This window comes from Sarcophilus harrisii, chromosome 1 (genome assembly GCF_902635505.1).
Source record: "Sarcophilus harrisii chromosome 1, mSarHar1.11, whole genome shotgun sequence".
In the NCBI taxonomy this organism is placed as follows: Eukaryota; Metazoa; Chordata; class Mammalia; order Dasyuromorphia; family Dasyuridae; genus Sarcophilus; species Sarcophilus harrisii.
The window spans coordinates 112,718,573-112,735,151 of NC_045426.1; the positions used below are offsets into that span (position 1 = coordinate 112,718,573).

At 32.4% G+C, this 16,579-nt stretch overlaps 1 long non-coding RNA gene across 2 annotated transcripts in view; it reads left to right on the plus strand.

The window, feature by feature from the left end:
- Positions 1-16,579, plus strand: part of LOC116420750 — a 1,349,459-nt gene that overhangs the window by 1,107,725 nt on the left and 225,155 nt on the right. For both annotated transcript variants that reach the window (XR_004231174.1, XR_004231170.1), the window contains one exon: positions 6,184-6,225. This is a non-coding gene — a long non-coding RNA (uncharacterized LOC116420750). The remainder of the gene's footprint in view (positions 1-6,183; positions 6,226-16,579) is intronic.

Genomic DNA, 16,579 nt, shown 5'->3' on the forward strand with positions numbered 1-16,579 from the left:
CACAGTAATGGTAGAGAGAAAAATCAGAGAAAGAAAAATCAGAACAAAAGGGAAAACAATGAAAGAGAAAAAAAATGGAAAAGAGAAATAAACATAGCAGGTGCAGATTTATATTCAATCTCCATAGTTCTTTGTCGGGATGCAGATGGCATTTTCTATCCAAAGTCTAAAAGGATTGCCTTGGATCACTGAACCACTGAGAAGAATCAAGTCTTTCATAGTTGATCATTGCACATTCTTGCTGTTATTTTGAACAAGGTGTTCCTGGTTTTTTGTGTTTTGCTCAGTATCAGTTTGTGTAAAATTTTCCAGATCTTTCTAAAACCAGCTTGTTCATCATTTTTTATAGAACAATAATATTTCATTATCTTCATATAACACAGTTTATTAAGCCATTCCTCAACTAATGGGCATGTACTCATTTTCCAATTCTTTGCTAAAGGCTAAAAAAAGGCGGCTAAAAAAAAAAATAAAAACCATCCAAGAAAATCAAGGTGATTATGAAAAAGCAAGTTTACCACTTAGAAAAGGATGTACAGAGTCTCAAAGATGAAAATAACTCTTTTAAAATTAGAAATAAAAAATCCACCAATAATCATAGGAACATTATTGCTACATTTTGAAACCTTCAGATCAAAGAGAAAATTTTACAAGATACAAGATACAAGAAAAAATATGCTGGAACCACAATTAGAATTGTACATGACTTATCAGCAGATAAAGATTGCAGGTGCTAGAAACATATTTATCAATAATCAAAATAACTAGACCTGTGGCCAAAAAAAATCTTATCCAGCAAAATTATTTATATTATTGAATGAGAAAAAATGGACAGATTTTCAGGGCTTTGTATCTACCAAACCCAAACTTAACAAAAAATTTAGCATATAAGAACCAATACCAAAGATCAGTTTCAAGGAAATCAAAATGTACACATTATTTATATTTTTTAACATGGGAAATGTATATCATATGTTTAAGATCGACATCAACAATATGACAGCTCAAAAGGAAGATTAGGGCTGAATTAAGGTAAAAATAATAATTTTATCATACAAATGTGGTGCAGAGGAAGAATAGGCACAAAGGTATTAGAGGGGGGAGGAGGACTCATAGTTCTAAAAACCTACTCACATCAGGAATGGAATAAATAGGCAACAGTACACATACACTATGAAGGATACAGCATCCTCCAAAATTTGTAAAGAAATAAGGAGGAAGGAATAGGCATACAAAGAACCAAAGGGTAAAGTAAGAAGACAAGGGAGAGTTTCCATGGGTGGGAGGAGGTTAAATGATAGCAAGGCAAGTTAGGAGCTGAAATAAAGCAAAAAAATCAGCAGGGGGAGCAAAGATATGTATGTGAATATGTCTAAGGGAATGAGTGTGTGTGTGTGTGTGTGTGTGTGTGTGTGTGTGTGTGTATCTGTGTATCTCTATATAAATATATCCTTTTTTAACTATAGCCTGCTTGGGGTGGGGGTGGGGGGTGAGGAGGGATGAAAAGGGGACAAAATAATAAACTAAAAAAGTGTGCAGCAGAAAATGCCCCCAAAAATTTACAAGTAAGTAAAGATGGACACTCAATATAATTTCTTCTACTAATATATATACTTTCTTCAACTGACATTTATTGTTATATATGTTGTTGAATCCTCCCTAATGTTCTGCTGAGCACATGACAATGATCTCTTTTGTTTTGTTTTATTTTGTTTTGTTCTTTTTGTTTTTTCTTATTCTGTTTCTTTAAATAAAATTTGTAAAAAGTAAAAATACTATAAAAATGTACTTTTCCTTGTTTATCTCTTTTGATTAGATCTATTTTTAATTTTGTTTTATCTCAGAGCAGAATTGCTACCCCTGCTTTTTTTTTTTTTTAACTTTAGCTGAAGCATAATAAATTCTGTTCCAGTCTTTTACCTTTACTTCGTATGTGTCTTTCTGTATCAGATGTGTTTCTTATAAACAATATATTGTAGGATTCGGTTATTTAATCCATTTTGCTATTCAATTGCATTTTATGAGAGTTCATCACATTCAAAGTAAGTTATGATTACCATTCTCTCCATTCTATCTTCTACACTGTATATACTTTTACTCTCTTTTTCCACTCTCCTTAATATTGTTTTTTTTTTAACCCACCTCAAGCACTACATAATCTTTTATCACCTCTTCCCCTTCTCTAACTTTTTTCCTTGTATTTCTACCCTTCCTTCTATCTAGCCCCTCCCTTTTCTTTTTTTCCCCTTCTACTTTTTATAGAGTTAGATAAGTTTTTATACCCATTTGAGTGATTAAGTGATCCCCAGTTTGAGCCAAAACTGATGATATCAAGCTTCAGACCATGTTAATCTCCCCTCCTTTTTCTTCTTGATTGTAATAGGGTTTTTGTGCCTCTTAATGTGATCTAATCTTCCCACTATACCTCTCCTTTCCCCTTCTCCCAATACAGTCCGATTTTCACTCATTAATGTTTTTTTCTTTAATTTCATCATATCAGAGTCCATTCACAACTACACTCTCTGTCCATGAGAAGACCCCCTCCCCCATCTTCCCCAGTAACATATAGTTTTCAAGAGTTACAGATAGCATTTTCCTATTTACAAGTCAGTTATATTTAGAATGAGATATTTTACATTTTCTTCCATTTTTTTCATTCATTTTATTTTTTTTAACTAATTCTTGATGTCTCATGGAATCATTAACTTCCATTTTCCCCATTCTAGTTTTTAATGTGTGATTTTCTTCAGTTAGCTTTTGTACTTTTTTTTTCATTTCATTAATTCTACTTTTAAAAGTGTGTTTTCTTCAGTGTTTTTTGTTGTTGTTGTTGTTGTTTGTTTGTTTTTTGCATTTGGCCAATTTTCTTTTTAATGAATTGCTTTACTTTTCCAAGCTTTTGACTCTTTCTTGCATATCTCTCATTTCTTTTCTGATTTTTTCTTCTACCTCTCTTATTTGCCTTTTGAAATCTTTTACGAGTCCTTCCAAGAAGCCTCTTAGAGCTTGAAACCAATTCATAGCACTCTTTGAGATTTCTTCTGTGGACATTTTGTCCTTATCTGAATTGGTGTTTTGGTCTTCCCTGTCATTATAGTAGTTTTCTATGTTCAAGTTTTTTATTTGTTTGTTTGTTTCTGTTTCTTGCTCATTGTCTTTTTCTTTTAGTATTTCCTTTTTTTTGTTTGTTTTTTTTTTTTTGTTTTTTTACTTTAATGATCTAGCTCTGGGATAAAGGAGGCTAGGTCCCAAACTTCATGTACAGCTTTGAGTCTTGGCTTTGAACACAAGGGCCTCTTATGTTTGCAGGGGTCAGCTTTATCTGCTCCTTCCAGGATATAGCCTGGTTTCTCAGAGTTTGACTTCTGAGCTGGGAATAGAGGTTACCCCACTGTTCTGCTTTTCTACTGAGCCAAGCAATAGTGGGAGTCTCAGCTGCTGATTTGCTGTGATTAAGACACTCTCACTGGCTGACTCAGATTGAACAACCTTTTCACCCCAGTGAGAATGATCTTTCTTGACATTTTTCCAATATATTTTGGAACTGGAGAGTGGTTTCATTCCATTAAACTTTGTTCAGAGGCTTGGTTTCATGTGGTTTATGAGGTAAACTAAGAGAGCTCGAACAACTTCCTGGCTTAACTGTTTTCTTGGCTCCATCCCTGGAAGTCCCTCTTGAACAGATATTTATTAAATATTTACTAAATGCCAAGCACTATGCTTAGTACTGTGTAAACAAAGACAGAAATGACATAGTCCCTACCAGGAAAGTGGTCATTATCTTTCAAGGAAAACAACCTATATATGTATATGTAGATAGAAAATATAAACAAAATATAATATTAGAGGGGAATGGAGAGTCATTAGCAGTTAGAAAGGGGGCTAAGGAAGAGTTTGATGAGGAAGATTGAGTTTGCGTTGTGTTTTTAAAGAAAAATAGAAACTCAAAGAAAGAATGGTGAGGAAACAGTGCCTTCCAGACATGGAGATTCTGTGCAAAGGACATGAGATCTGAAATCAAGCATTGTGTGTACAGATTGCCATATCCCCTAAATTATGTAGTATATAAAGGAGACTAATGGAAAATAATCAAGAAAATAAGGTGTGTGAGATAGTGAAGGCCTTTAAATGCCAGAACAGTTTGTATTTAATGTCAGAGAAAATAAGGAGCCTCTGGAGTTTATTAGGCAAGGAAGTGACAGAGTTTTATATTTTAGAAAAGTCTGTTTTGCAGTTTTGTGGAAAATAAGTTAGAGGAGAGCCCTGAGGAAGGAATATCAGACAAGAAGCTATTTTGCAAGTCCAAGGGAGAAGTAGTAAAGACCTGAAACAGGGTGGTGGCTGTAAAATGAAGATGATAATTACTTTTATTCTCTTTAACTTTAAGGGTCAAAAAGCTCTTTTCTCATCACAATCTGACAAAAAAAATAATAACTATTATGGGCCAGAACTCTGAACTTGAAACAAAGATTCTTACAAGGTGTTAAGTCAGTGGAATTGATGAGACAATTGGTTATTTAGTTTAGCATGGTGATTAATAGTTCTCTAAATTCAGTATGATTAATTTAATCTTACAACAAATAAGGGTTTTCTAATGATATAATGATTAGTTTACACTCAGTGTAGAGCATATAAGCTGGGAGGCAGAGACAGATTCATTCCATTGTCCATCTTTGTGGTGGCTGGAAGCTGAAACAAAAGCCCTCTGACTCAGACTCAGAGCCAGAGAAAGCAAGCAGACTGGAGGCAGGGAGCTCAAGCTCTCAGAGCCAAGGAGAGAGAGATTCATTTCCATCTTCATCAGTCTTGTGGTGGCTGACTTGTCCTCATGCATTTTCTCCACTGAAAACCAAGTCCCCTCTGAAGGCCATGAGAAAGCTAGCTGAGCACCAGGAGACAATAAAGACTTTTGGACTTTAATACCTGGCTATTCTTATGGTGATTACTCAACTGAAAAGAAGGCTGCCCTAAGACCTCCAGAAAACCAAACAAGAACATTACACAACTATAAATTACATATAGCTCTTTACAGCTTCAACACATTTCCAATTCAACTATAAATTTTAAATGCTACTACATGCAAGTTACCATGTTATATATTGGATTTTGTCCTCATAATCCACTCTGAGATAGTTATCTCCATGAAGTTATCTCCATTTTACAAATGAGAATTGAAGCTTCATAAAGTTTAATCAATTTGTCTGGGTTGAAAATGATTGAGTAGGAAACCTGGGACTCTTTTTCTGCTCTTCTCATTCCTAGTATATACATAGTGCTTTCCATTCTAAGTCCATAAAGTGACTTTATTTTTATTCTTTGGATGGGCTTGTTTTTTTGTTTGTTTTTCAATTTTGTTTGGCTTTTCGAAACAATGTTTCAAGCTGGCTAAGATTCTAAAATTTCAGAGCAAAATTACTGATTCTTTCTTCATTCATTTGGAAATTAAAAGTTCACATACATATGTGTGGTGTGAAAGAATAGAATGTATTCCACATATAGAAGACAACCTTTGAAAATGCATGGTGATGGAAGGAGGGTCATGCACAGGTAATAGAAAGACTCATTTGGCTGGAATATAGAATGCATGTAGGAGAGCAAACTGCAATAATCCTGAAAATACTTTAAATATTTTTCTGTTGTGTATCCTTTATTTCACTATGTAAAAATTGCTACCTTCTTTTCTGAAAGGAAAACCACTTAAAAATATAAAGAAAAAATGATTTAATATTTTAAATGGCTACAGAGTCTCTTTCAAGATTGAAGGTGATCAACTATTTTGTGACTTTTAGACACTGTCTCTCTCTCTCTCTATGCCTCTTTCTGTCTCTGTCTCTCTCTCTCTCTCTCTCTATGTCTCTCTCTCACTCTCTCGCTCTCTCTCTCACACACACAAGTACTTTCTCACACTTACAAAGGAAACCGATGAATGAGATGACTTTTTCTTCAAACTAGTAGAGCACATCTTAATAAAAAAAAAATCTGTTCCCATTGTGGTTAATTAGTACAGCTTTATACATTAAGATGCAGTGACAGGTTCAAAACATGTGTTTTACTTATTTCCTTTTTTACTTTCTATGTTCAAAATAGTTACAAAGAACAAGAAATGGATACTAATGACCATTATCATTCATAAAGATTCACTAATAGAAAGCAATAATAAAGCATTTTTTTTTATTCTACTAGGTCTCTGTCCTGAGATGACAACAGGATGTGCCTTGGCGACAGGTATGTTAATTAATAAAACATATATAAAATATATCCTTTATTGCCTCATGAAGAATAAAATGGACCATCTTTGGTGTAATAATCATGCAATATTGATTATATACTAATTTGAGAGCTTGGAAGTGAAATTAGCCGTATAAGTTTATTTTTTTGATTCAAAAATATCTTTGACATCAAAATCTGCCATTGATGTTCACAAGCTTTTGTTGGTCATTCTCAATATCAAATATTTACTAACAAACCTAGAAAAATGTACTCTGTATTTTAAAATTTTTTGATCGACATAGTATACTCAAGGGTTATATTTCCTGTTATCATTGATAGCTTTTGAAAATTACCTGTGACTCTATTTATTCAGGGGTCAATATTGAGTAGAAGAGTGTCTGTTTATGTGTGCAGGAGGGAGTACTTTAATGTTCTCAATAATTTGATAAGATGAAAAGAAAATATTATTGGGAAGAAAAACATATTTGTTTTCAGAACATTAAAAAAGCAATTGGGGAAGGGAGAAAAAAGAAGCATCCAATTAGAATTCAGAAGGGTTAATGTCAAGAACAATGAAAGAATGTGGATTTCAGTAGGAAAAATGCAGCTAGTACAAGGAAAGAATATCTAGGTGGGAAATTAGTTGGAAGTGAACTCTATGCCTTCTCAAATATAGTTTGATTTCTAAAGAAAAAAGTAAGAGCTAAGATGCATAGAGTTATAATGTGTAGGAACTTTAAACTCTAGGAGAAAATTCAAAAGAAAGCCATGAAAATGATTAAAGAATTAGAAAATAGGGCCTGTGAGGAAAAAAGTGAAGGAAATGTGATTATTTATAGCCTGTGGATGAGAAAGTTGAAAGGGAACTTAATAATGATCTTTGGGTGAATGAAGGATGATTACAAATCTGTTCTCTTCCTACATTGAGGAAATAACAGAGAATGGATTAGAAGAGTAGGTGAGGGACTTAGGTTAGATATAGGAAGGATTTTAAACATACATTGAGTTATTGAGGAAAATTTTTGGATTTCCTTCCCTAGAGGAAGAAAAATATATCTAATGGAATACATTCCTGGATGTCTTGATTTAGAAATATTAGCTATTATCATCAATATTATTTATTAATGTTATAATAATTTAAAATACTTGTCATTTTCTTTATTTCTCCTCATTATAAGAATAAAATGTTTTAAAATAATTTTCCCACAAATTAGGTTTGGTCTTTATTTCTTATTATTTCTATGGTTAAGATTTTTTCATAATCAGGCATGGGATTGTATATACACCAAATTACCTCTTCATAACATAAAATTATATATAAAAATGTGCATATATGTATATACATATTCATATACCCACATATATACATACATACATAAGCATACACAAACATATACATGTCACATACACATATAAAACTACCTTGTTTTTCCTTCAGGCATGCTAACATTTTTATTTCTAAAATATTCTAGTGAAGTAGATACAAATTGTTATGATTTTTCACACTTTTGATGAGAGATTGAATCACTGAGCTATTTAATGATTGGAAATGAATTACAGAGGAAACAATTGAGGCAGTAAGAACATTGTCTTCAGATTCCTATTGAGAGCTGATATTTTTTGTGTGTTTGACTTGTTTACAGATTTATTTTGTAATTTCTATGATTTCTCAGATGATAATTCCTTACTGCCTATCTCTGAAATTATCTAGAATTTATACTTATATATAAATATATTTCTCCCCAAAAGAATATAAATTCCTTGAGGATGGGGAGCTGTTTCATTTTTATTTTATTTCTCCAGCACTTACATAATGCCTAACACATAATAATTGTTAACAAAAGTAATTATATTGTCGCATTTAATTTTTATAACAAATCTGTGAGGTACATGAATAATAGAATATCTCCATTTTATAGATAAAGAAACTGAAGCTGAAAGAGCCTAAATGATTTTTGCACAATGATAGTTAGTCATGGGACTGTCTGACCAAGATTTGAAGATAGATCTTCCTAACTTCAAATCCTCTACTTTAATATACCAAAGCATACTGCCTTCCATATAAACTGTCATAACTATTTAATATATTTTGTCTAGAAAATTGCAGAAGTCACAAGTTGGACCAAAGATACTTGAATACAAATTTTAAAAACAAATGATAATCAATGAAAGATTAGTTTAATATTTTGCTAAATTTCAAAGTATGCTAATAATGTCATGTTTATTATTTTGGACTCTAAAAAAATCTGAATTTTGTGAATGCTTTTTAAAAGATGGATATATTTACTGATATCATGAGCTCAGTGAAACATGTTTGTGTTTACTAATATAGTATGGATTTTTTTTTTGCCATTCTGAGTTTTTACTTGTCTTGTGATTACTGTGTTTTGGTAGTTTGTTAATCTGTAGAATATTTTAATCTCTATCAAGTTAAAGATGAGCCTATTCTTTTCATTAAACAGAATGACATTCATCATACTTTTGTTGCAAAGGCCAAGGAAAATTCTTTGAGCCAAGTGACTGAAAATAGGACCTCTCAGTATTTAGTAGAAATTCTGTTTGTTTATCAAATGAAGGCATGTAAGTGACACAGTAGATAGAGTGCCACATCTAGAAATAGAAAGAAGAAAGTTTGCATTTAGCCTTGGGCCCACACTAGCTCTGTTTATCTCATTTTCCTCATCTGTGAAATAGGCTGGAGAAAGCCACTCCAGTACCCTGGCAAAGAACACCACAGATGGAGTCATAAAGTGTTACACATGACTGGAAAACTGAACAAAGCAGGCTCAATAAGTACTAAGTGATTAATTAAATATGCCTCTCTTGGTAAACTTTTATTCAGACTATTGTGATATTCTCCATTTTGGAGAAGGTAAGATTAGCCTTCATAAAAACAAGCTCTGAAACTATTAGACCCCATTTAGGATCTGGATACAAGAGACAACTTTTAGCCATCCATTTATGTTGAATAATTCCTCTATTTTTCTTTGAATAATATTTCCAAACTATGTAACAATTTGGGTAGATTTTACATAGCCTTCACATGAAGGCTCCCATCTTTGGGGACTGATTTTCATCCTTTCTCATCCCAAAGTTAATATTAACTCTTGAAAACATAACTAGCCCAATAAAATACTGGGTTTGCCCTTTCTAAAACCTTGCATGCTTCTCTTACATGTTGCAGCAAGAGAAAAGACAAATAGCACAGTTAGAAAAATGTAAAGACAGACAAACACATGAAACCCATCACTTTTTAAATGGTCAAACTGAGCCAAACCCACAATTCCTCCCCAGGTTGTGCTTGTGTGATGTAGCCTGAAGGTTATTTTTTGCAGCCAAGCAAGAAGCCCAGCAAATATAATAGAAACACTGACAGACACTTAACTATACTGGCACTAGCGGGTAGAGTCATAATTCACTTCATAATACAAATTGATATGTTGTCCAGAGGGGTCCCTGTATTTGTATTACTGAGTATCTCATGAACAGTTCTGGTTCTGGGCTATAGACCCAGGAAATGAAGCTAAATGGTGCTCTTTGGAATGAATTCTGAATCAGCCACCCTCAATTATAATTGGGGATATCCTTAGGGTAGGCAACAATGGAAATTTACTATAAACACCTAAAACATAAAATGATCCACCAAAGTAAAGGAGGAAAGGCAGGAAAAATCATAGAGAAACAAACTATTTCTATTTAAAGTATAAATTCTTCTCTATGTAGGGCCAAACAACTTAAAAGCAAATCAGAAAGGAGGTGAATGAGGGCACTGTGCTTTTTTTAAGTGTAGAGCCTTGTTGAACCCAGAGCAAGGACATTCTGCATTTGCAAGATCACAAGGAAGATTGAGGTCAGCTACCCTCATGATCTTGGTGGCCCAACCTTCCTAAGTGCTTTATAATATAATGCAAATGACTTTCATCTATGATCATTGCCTTTCCAAATATCAATTTTGTCTTTAATGACTTGTCCTACAAAGGTCATGTCAGAGCCTATTCAAAATGTCCTTTTAAACAACTGAAGGAATTTGGAGTATAAACTCACAGTGTTAAGTGTTGCATAACATTTTGCTGTAGTCTTCACCCTTGCCCTCAATTAAAAAGGTTACATTGTCACATCTTTTAGAGGCAAATTCTCATTTCATATGCTATTTTCCCTACTTGTTAACAATCCTTTCACAGAGCAATCATATAAGAATTCATACCCTGTCTTAACTTAGAATCAATGTGATAGAATGAAAAACAAGATAAAACTAGGAGTCAGGAATTCTGAACTTTGAATCCAAAAAAAGCAACCAATGACCCATGCATCCTTGAGCAATTGAGTTCTCTTCTTTTGGCCTCAGTTTCCTCACTTATAAAAAGAACAGATCATTTTTGAAGTCTTTTGTGACGTTCCACCATATCATTTAAGCCTAAAAATGAATAAATTGTTTTTTAAATACTGAGGATTACTGTAGCATTTTGGAATAGCAGGGATAAGATACTTGGGAGCAATTTGCTCTCAATTACTGATGAGAATAAGCCTAGAGACAATATGGATAATTAAAATTCACATTTCATCCAAAGACCTCAATATATTTAATTGTTCCACCTCCTCCTCCTGAACCAGGCCACTTACTGGAGAGCCAAATAATGAGAAAGAATTAGTTTGTGTTTCATGTCTGCTTATAATTCCACCACTTTCCCACTCCCCCTAGTAAAAGTACTATGGCATGTGAATTTTCAAAACATAGGAAAGAAGGGAAAGATAAGCAAGATGCATTTCAACCAAATAATTCATCCCCCCTCCCTTTTAGTGCACTTTTTTTGCACTAAATCCCCACTATTTTTTTCCTCTCAATATACATATACATTCAGATTCTAATTTTTTTAAATTAGTGAAAATGTGATTTTGCTCATGAAAATGATAACACTATATGCTGGAAGGGTCCTTAGATACCATCTATGTTAATCCCTTCATTTTATAGTTGAGGAGAGGCATAGAGAAATTAAATGATGTGCTTAAAGTCACAATAGTAATTGATAACTCTTTTCACCATGTCACACAGTGCTGTGAGCTGTATCAACAATTCAGCTTTTGCAATGAAAACCCTCTAGTTAGATGAAACTCAAGGAGGACGAAGTTTGGACCAGATGCAATTTATGATAAATTCAATTGAATTCAACAAAGATTTATGAAATATCTACTGCGCAAAGAACATTACTGGATTTTAGGAGAGAGAAATTTTAGATGATATAGAGTCTCTTTCTTCATTTATAGTGGGAATGAGACACATTCTATGCTACCTATTAAGTGCACTAAAAAAGTTACAAAACAAAATATTAACTTAATTTTAAGGTGAATCAAGGAATAAGTTTTAAAGGATGAGTAATAACTTAACAAGAAAAGATGAGAAGACAAATCTATAAAGATAAAAGACAATGTAAAACAAGGAATAGAACTAAGAAAGTACATTTTTGTTTTATTTTGTTTTTATTTTTTTGTGGGGGGAGTATAGGAAACAGTCATAAAATAGAAGCATGAACAAAAGATTAAGATTAAAGTTATTGAACTGAAATTTAAACATCGGAAGACGATTTTAATCACTTGCTATATACAGAGCACAATCATGAATTACTCTATAGCCCTTGCCCTTTGGAGTTCACAATCCAATAATATCACAATAAAACAGCATGGAATTGGTGTATAATGATAGGGGGAAAATCCAAAAAAACAAAGGACTCTCAAAAGTCTGATTAAGGAAAGATATGGTACTAGAGAAGACTTCATGGTAGAAATGACTTTTAGATGAAGACTTTAAAAATGGATAAATTAGCAAATTGATGAGATACAAGGAGAAAGGATTCCAAGTTTTGATGGTTTCATGTTCAAAGGTACAATGGTTAGAACAATCCAGTTATTATTCCCTTCCTCCTGTACTTTTTTTTCATTTTATAAGCATTTTATATTTTAAAATAGATGACCACTTTTTAAAAAATTACTGTACTTTAATGAATAGAATACAGGTTGATGCATTTACAGTTATGCACCACATACAAACTGTCAAGTAGTAATTTTAGAACTGATTATTAAATCAACATGAGGAATTATGGCATCAAACTGAAAAGTCTAAGTAGTTGCATAGAATATTACCACATTTTAGCACTTTTAATATCATTGTAAACAAAAAAGTACATAGTCAGGAATATAGTATCTGTAACAGAAGTATGAATTAATTCTGGAAAAAAGAAGGTTTTAGAATGCTTACTTTATTTGGGAACCAGTAAAAATTTTTGAACATATATCTGATAGTGCCTTGGTAGTTGTCTCATGAATTGGAGCAGGCAGAGAATGGAGGTAGAGAGATAAATAAGAAAGCTAACAATAGTGTAGGCAAGAGATAATGAGATTCTGTATTAAAAAAAGAAAAGACAATGTCTCCTCGTTCCTAAGAGTCCAGGAAATTATAGATCTAAACAGTCATTGAATCAAATCCCAATTCAGCCTCCTATAAAATAACAACAACAACAATAACAACAACAACAACAAGACAGCTGGACCTGGTTCTGGAGAAACATGAAAAAGGATTCCCAGAATCTAAGATTGGAAAATCATTTCTGGAGTCATTTGGAAAAGAAAGTGAGAGGGGAAAGTTTAGTTTAGATTCCTGTGAGGATTGAATCCTGAAATCCAAAGAAAAGTATGAATTTTATTATGTCTTATTATTGTATCTCAATATGTTTTTTCTTCTTACAGAGTGACTAGGCATGCATCCTTCCTCCCCCCCTCGCCCTCCACAAAATGAATGTTTCACAATGCCTAAGATCCTATCAATTTAAGATGCATATGGGTTAATAAAAATGTTCTTATGAAAATGCAAAGGCCTCCTTAATAACCACCTTCTGTCCTATTTGTAGACATTTACACTTTAATTTGATGCAGTTTAGATAAGTCATTTCCCTTTTAATTTCTAGTTTAACAAAAAGCAATTTTGGATGACTAGGAAAGCCAAGGAGAGACAGGCTAGGGCACTGCATTATAATGGAAATTATAGAGAAACTACAGTCAAGCATGAGAGAAGTGGGAAAGTGGGAGATGGTATAAAAAAAGTAGTAAGAAATAGGAAAAAAGGACATATGAGAAAAAGTAAAAATAGTTGCTAATTAACTCAACAATGGTACATAGGAGCAACCTGAGCACTTCTCTTACTCCTTGAAATCATATAGGAGCTGCTCTTCTCTTTGGAAAATGGGATTTGAGAAAGAAGACTCATATCTCCAACAACCTCATTGCCTTGCCCTAAAGATCCTAATATGGGAAGCAAGGAGCAATGTATGGGTACATAGGAGGAGTATACTTATTTCACAGTTCTCCTTTTCATATAATCTACATTCCAGACAAATGATCAAGATAATATTTTTTTTTCTTGAGCTACATCTGCTTTTTTTCTACTGTATTCTCAAAAATTTCTCTCTAAAACTATGGTACATTCACTCTTCTCCCATAGATTGCTCTTCCTTTTCCTTCAACTCAGACATGATATCAACTTTTATCTAAAGCCTTCCTTGATCATCTAAAATTAAAGTGTTATTTGATTTTTAGAGTACTTTAATTATATAAGTTCTTCCTTTTTCTCTCAAACTATCTTATACAACCATCTATTATTTGCATGTATATTTTGGTATTTTTTTCCCCCATTAGCCTTAGGTTAACACAATGCCCAGTATATTATACTAATCTTTATTGAATGATTATGTATTACATTTCTAAGTAAATTGCAAACTCTTTTAGGTTCATCTAGCCAAAATTAATTTTTCAAAACTATTATCAATTGAAGCTCATTCTCTACTACCCAAAGCTACATACTGTGTATGTAGTTACAAATTCATTAGTCAATGCTTGAGCGCCCTTTATTAGTTAGTTTCGGTACTGGGGAAAGATTTCCAGTTCTTAGTAGTGAACTAAGCTGCATTTATCCAATTTCCTTAGTAGCCAAATAGCTAACTATGGGGAGTAATAGTAGTATTAATACTAAATGAGTTAAATATAGATATCTTGATGGTGTAGTGGATACTCTGGTCTTTAGTGACATAAGTTCAATTTATTTAATTTTAGAGTAAACAGATAACTAGCCTTTGGGAAGAATAATAACATTAATGTTAAATTGGTTATATTTACATTAGGTGATACAAAGCCTAGATCCCTGGACTAAAAATCTTCGTACTTTATTAATAACCTAAGCTAAATTTATCTAACTTCCTGAATAAGCTAATTTTGGGAAGAAGTAGTAATATTGGTGCAAAATTAATTAAATTTAGTCAACTAAATGTTCAAAGGACCTGTGAAAAGGAAGACCAGAATTGAAATCTAAGCTCAGACACTTACTAGCCGTATAACTCTAAATAAGTAACAACTTCTTTGTGCCTCAATTTCTTCATTTTAAAAATGAGAATAATACAACCTAGAACATTCTTTTCAGGGTTGTTGGTATGATACAAGCATATTGTGAAACTCTTTGCCATCTCCAATACACTATTTGGAGTTCCCACTCAGAAGGTTATTATAACAATTTAGAGTTTTTGCCATGGTTTGATTTCCAAGGAGTTTTAAAACTCGATATGAATCTCAAATCTAGATTGTTGTCTATTGATGATTTTTTTCTCAGAACAAAAATTACATCTTTCTTTATTGTTTACTAACATGGAATAAGTTAGACACCCTAACATTTTGCATTTTTGTATAATCACAGACTGGATTACCATAGGTAGATCAAACAAACTAATTTTGGAAGGTCTAAGTACACTGTGACTTTATGATAATGTAGTATTGAGTTATAATGGTACTCTGATGGCATGATGAATTTTTTATCTCATTGATATTGGATTTCCCTTCAACAATACACATCATAACTCATTCATTTCTTCCCAAGCTATGTTTCTTGTATTTATGTATTCACAAAAAATTATCCATGAAGAGTTTTCCTATTATGCTATGAACTTTTTCCTCTTTGATCTCTCAACATTCTATGATCCATGGAATATATTGACTGGCTCCTTTATCTTTCATTTTTTCCATGTCACTGTTTTATTTTTCCCTTCCATTCTAAATATACCTGATAACATCTTTTGTGAGATTTTTATTCAAATTTTACTGGTAATGTTTTATAATCTACTCACCTACTATCTATTAACTGCCCTTTGTTTTGCCCAATAATGGTCTATTTTATATTTTAAAATTACTTGAAAAAACATTTAATATATTTTTTTTATAATAACTCTGTTTCCTTCTATGTTTACTCCTTCCTCTTCTCACAGAAACCCATCCCTTACAAACAACAATAAAAGCAAAAAAAAATAAATAAATGTTTGATAAATATTCAATCAAAATAAATCATTTTTCTCACCTATAGACTGCCACTTCTGAATAGGTAATGATGTGAATGACTCCTCTTTTAAATAATGTTTTGTTATACTATTAAGTTACTAGTCATGGAATACAACAAACTTCAAAGAATTATGTTGATTATTTAAATTCAATGGTAAAAGTAATAAATTACTGACATCAAATAGTGTTTCAACCTTCATATTAACTTTTCAAGTAATATTCAACAATGAAAGTACAAATAAACATATAATTTTATTGTTTTTCGTTTGGAATTAAATTACATGCAAATATGCCCATTAATCTATTATGATCTGAAAATATGGAGCTCATTGGAAAATGGTGGGAGTATGCAGGAATTTCATGAAACAAATGGAAAGAGATTAGTTGGATAGCATTTTGACAAATAATATTACATGTACAAGGGATTTGATTTGTTTAGTCCCAGACTGCAGAATTATAAGCAATTAGAGAGAGCTATTTGATTTGATATAGATATCTATTTTATATCCATATCTATATTATATATCTCATAATTAGAACTGTATCTAGGATGGATTTATTCAGAAGGTAATGTCATCATCACTAGAGATAACTTTAAGTGGAGACAAAGTGAACAGCATTAGGGTCAGCGTGAAGGGGATTGCTCTGCACCTTGTGTGGCTAAAAGCAATTACTTTGGAGATCCAACTCTGACCATCTATAGTTTATGTTGATGAAAGGAAGAAATATGATATCTCTTTGAATCTTTGAGATTATCCTGGAAGAATTGAAGGCCTTATTTTTCTTTTTAAAATAAACAGTTTTCAATTCCAGTCTACATGCTTTCATTGTTCTAAAAGATGAGACAATATTTGGGGGAGTGTGGAGTGTGGAATGACTTGTAAATTGCTTTACATGCTTGTTTACATTAAGAGTAACTCATATAGTCCAATTTAATTGAAATAATTTGATCTAGAAAAATTATTAGAATATTTTAATGTGACTGTGCCCAAATATCTGAAGT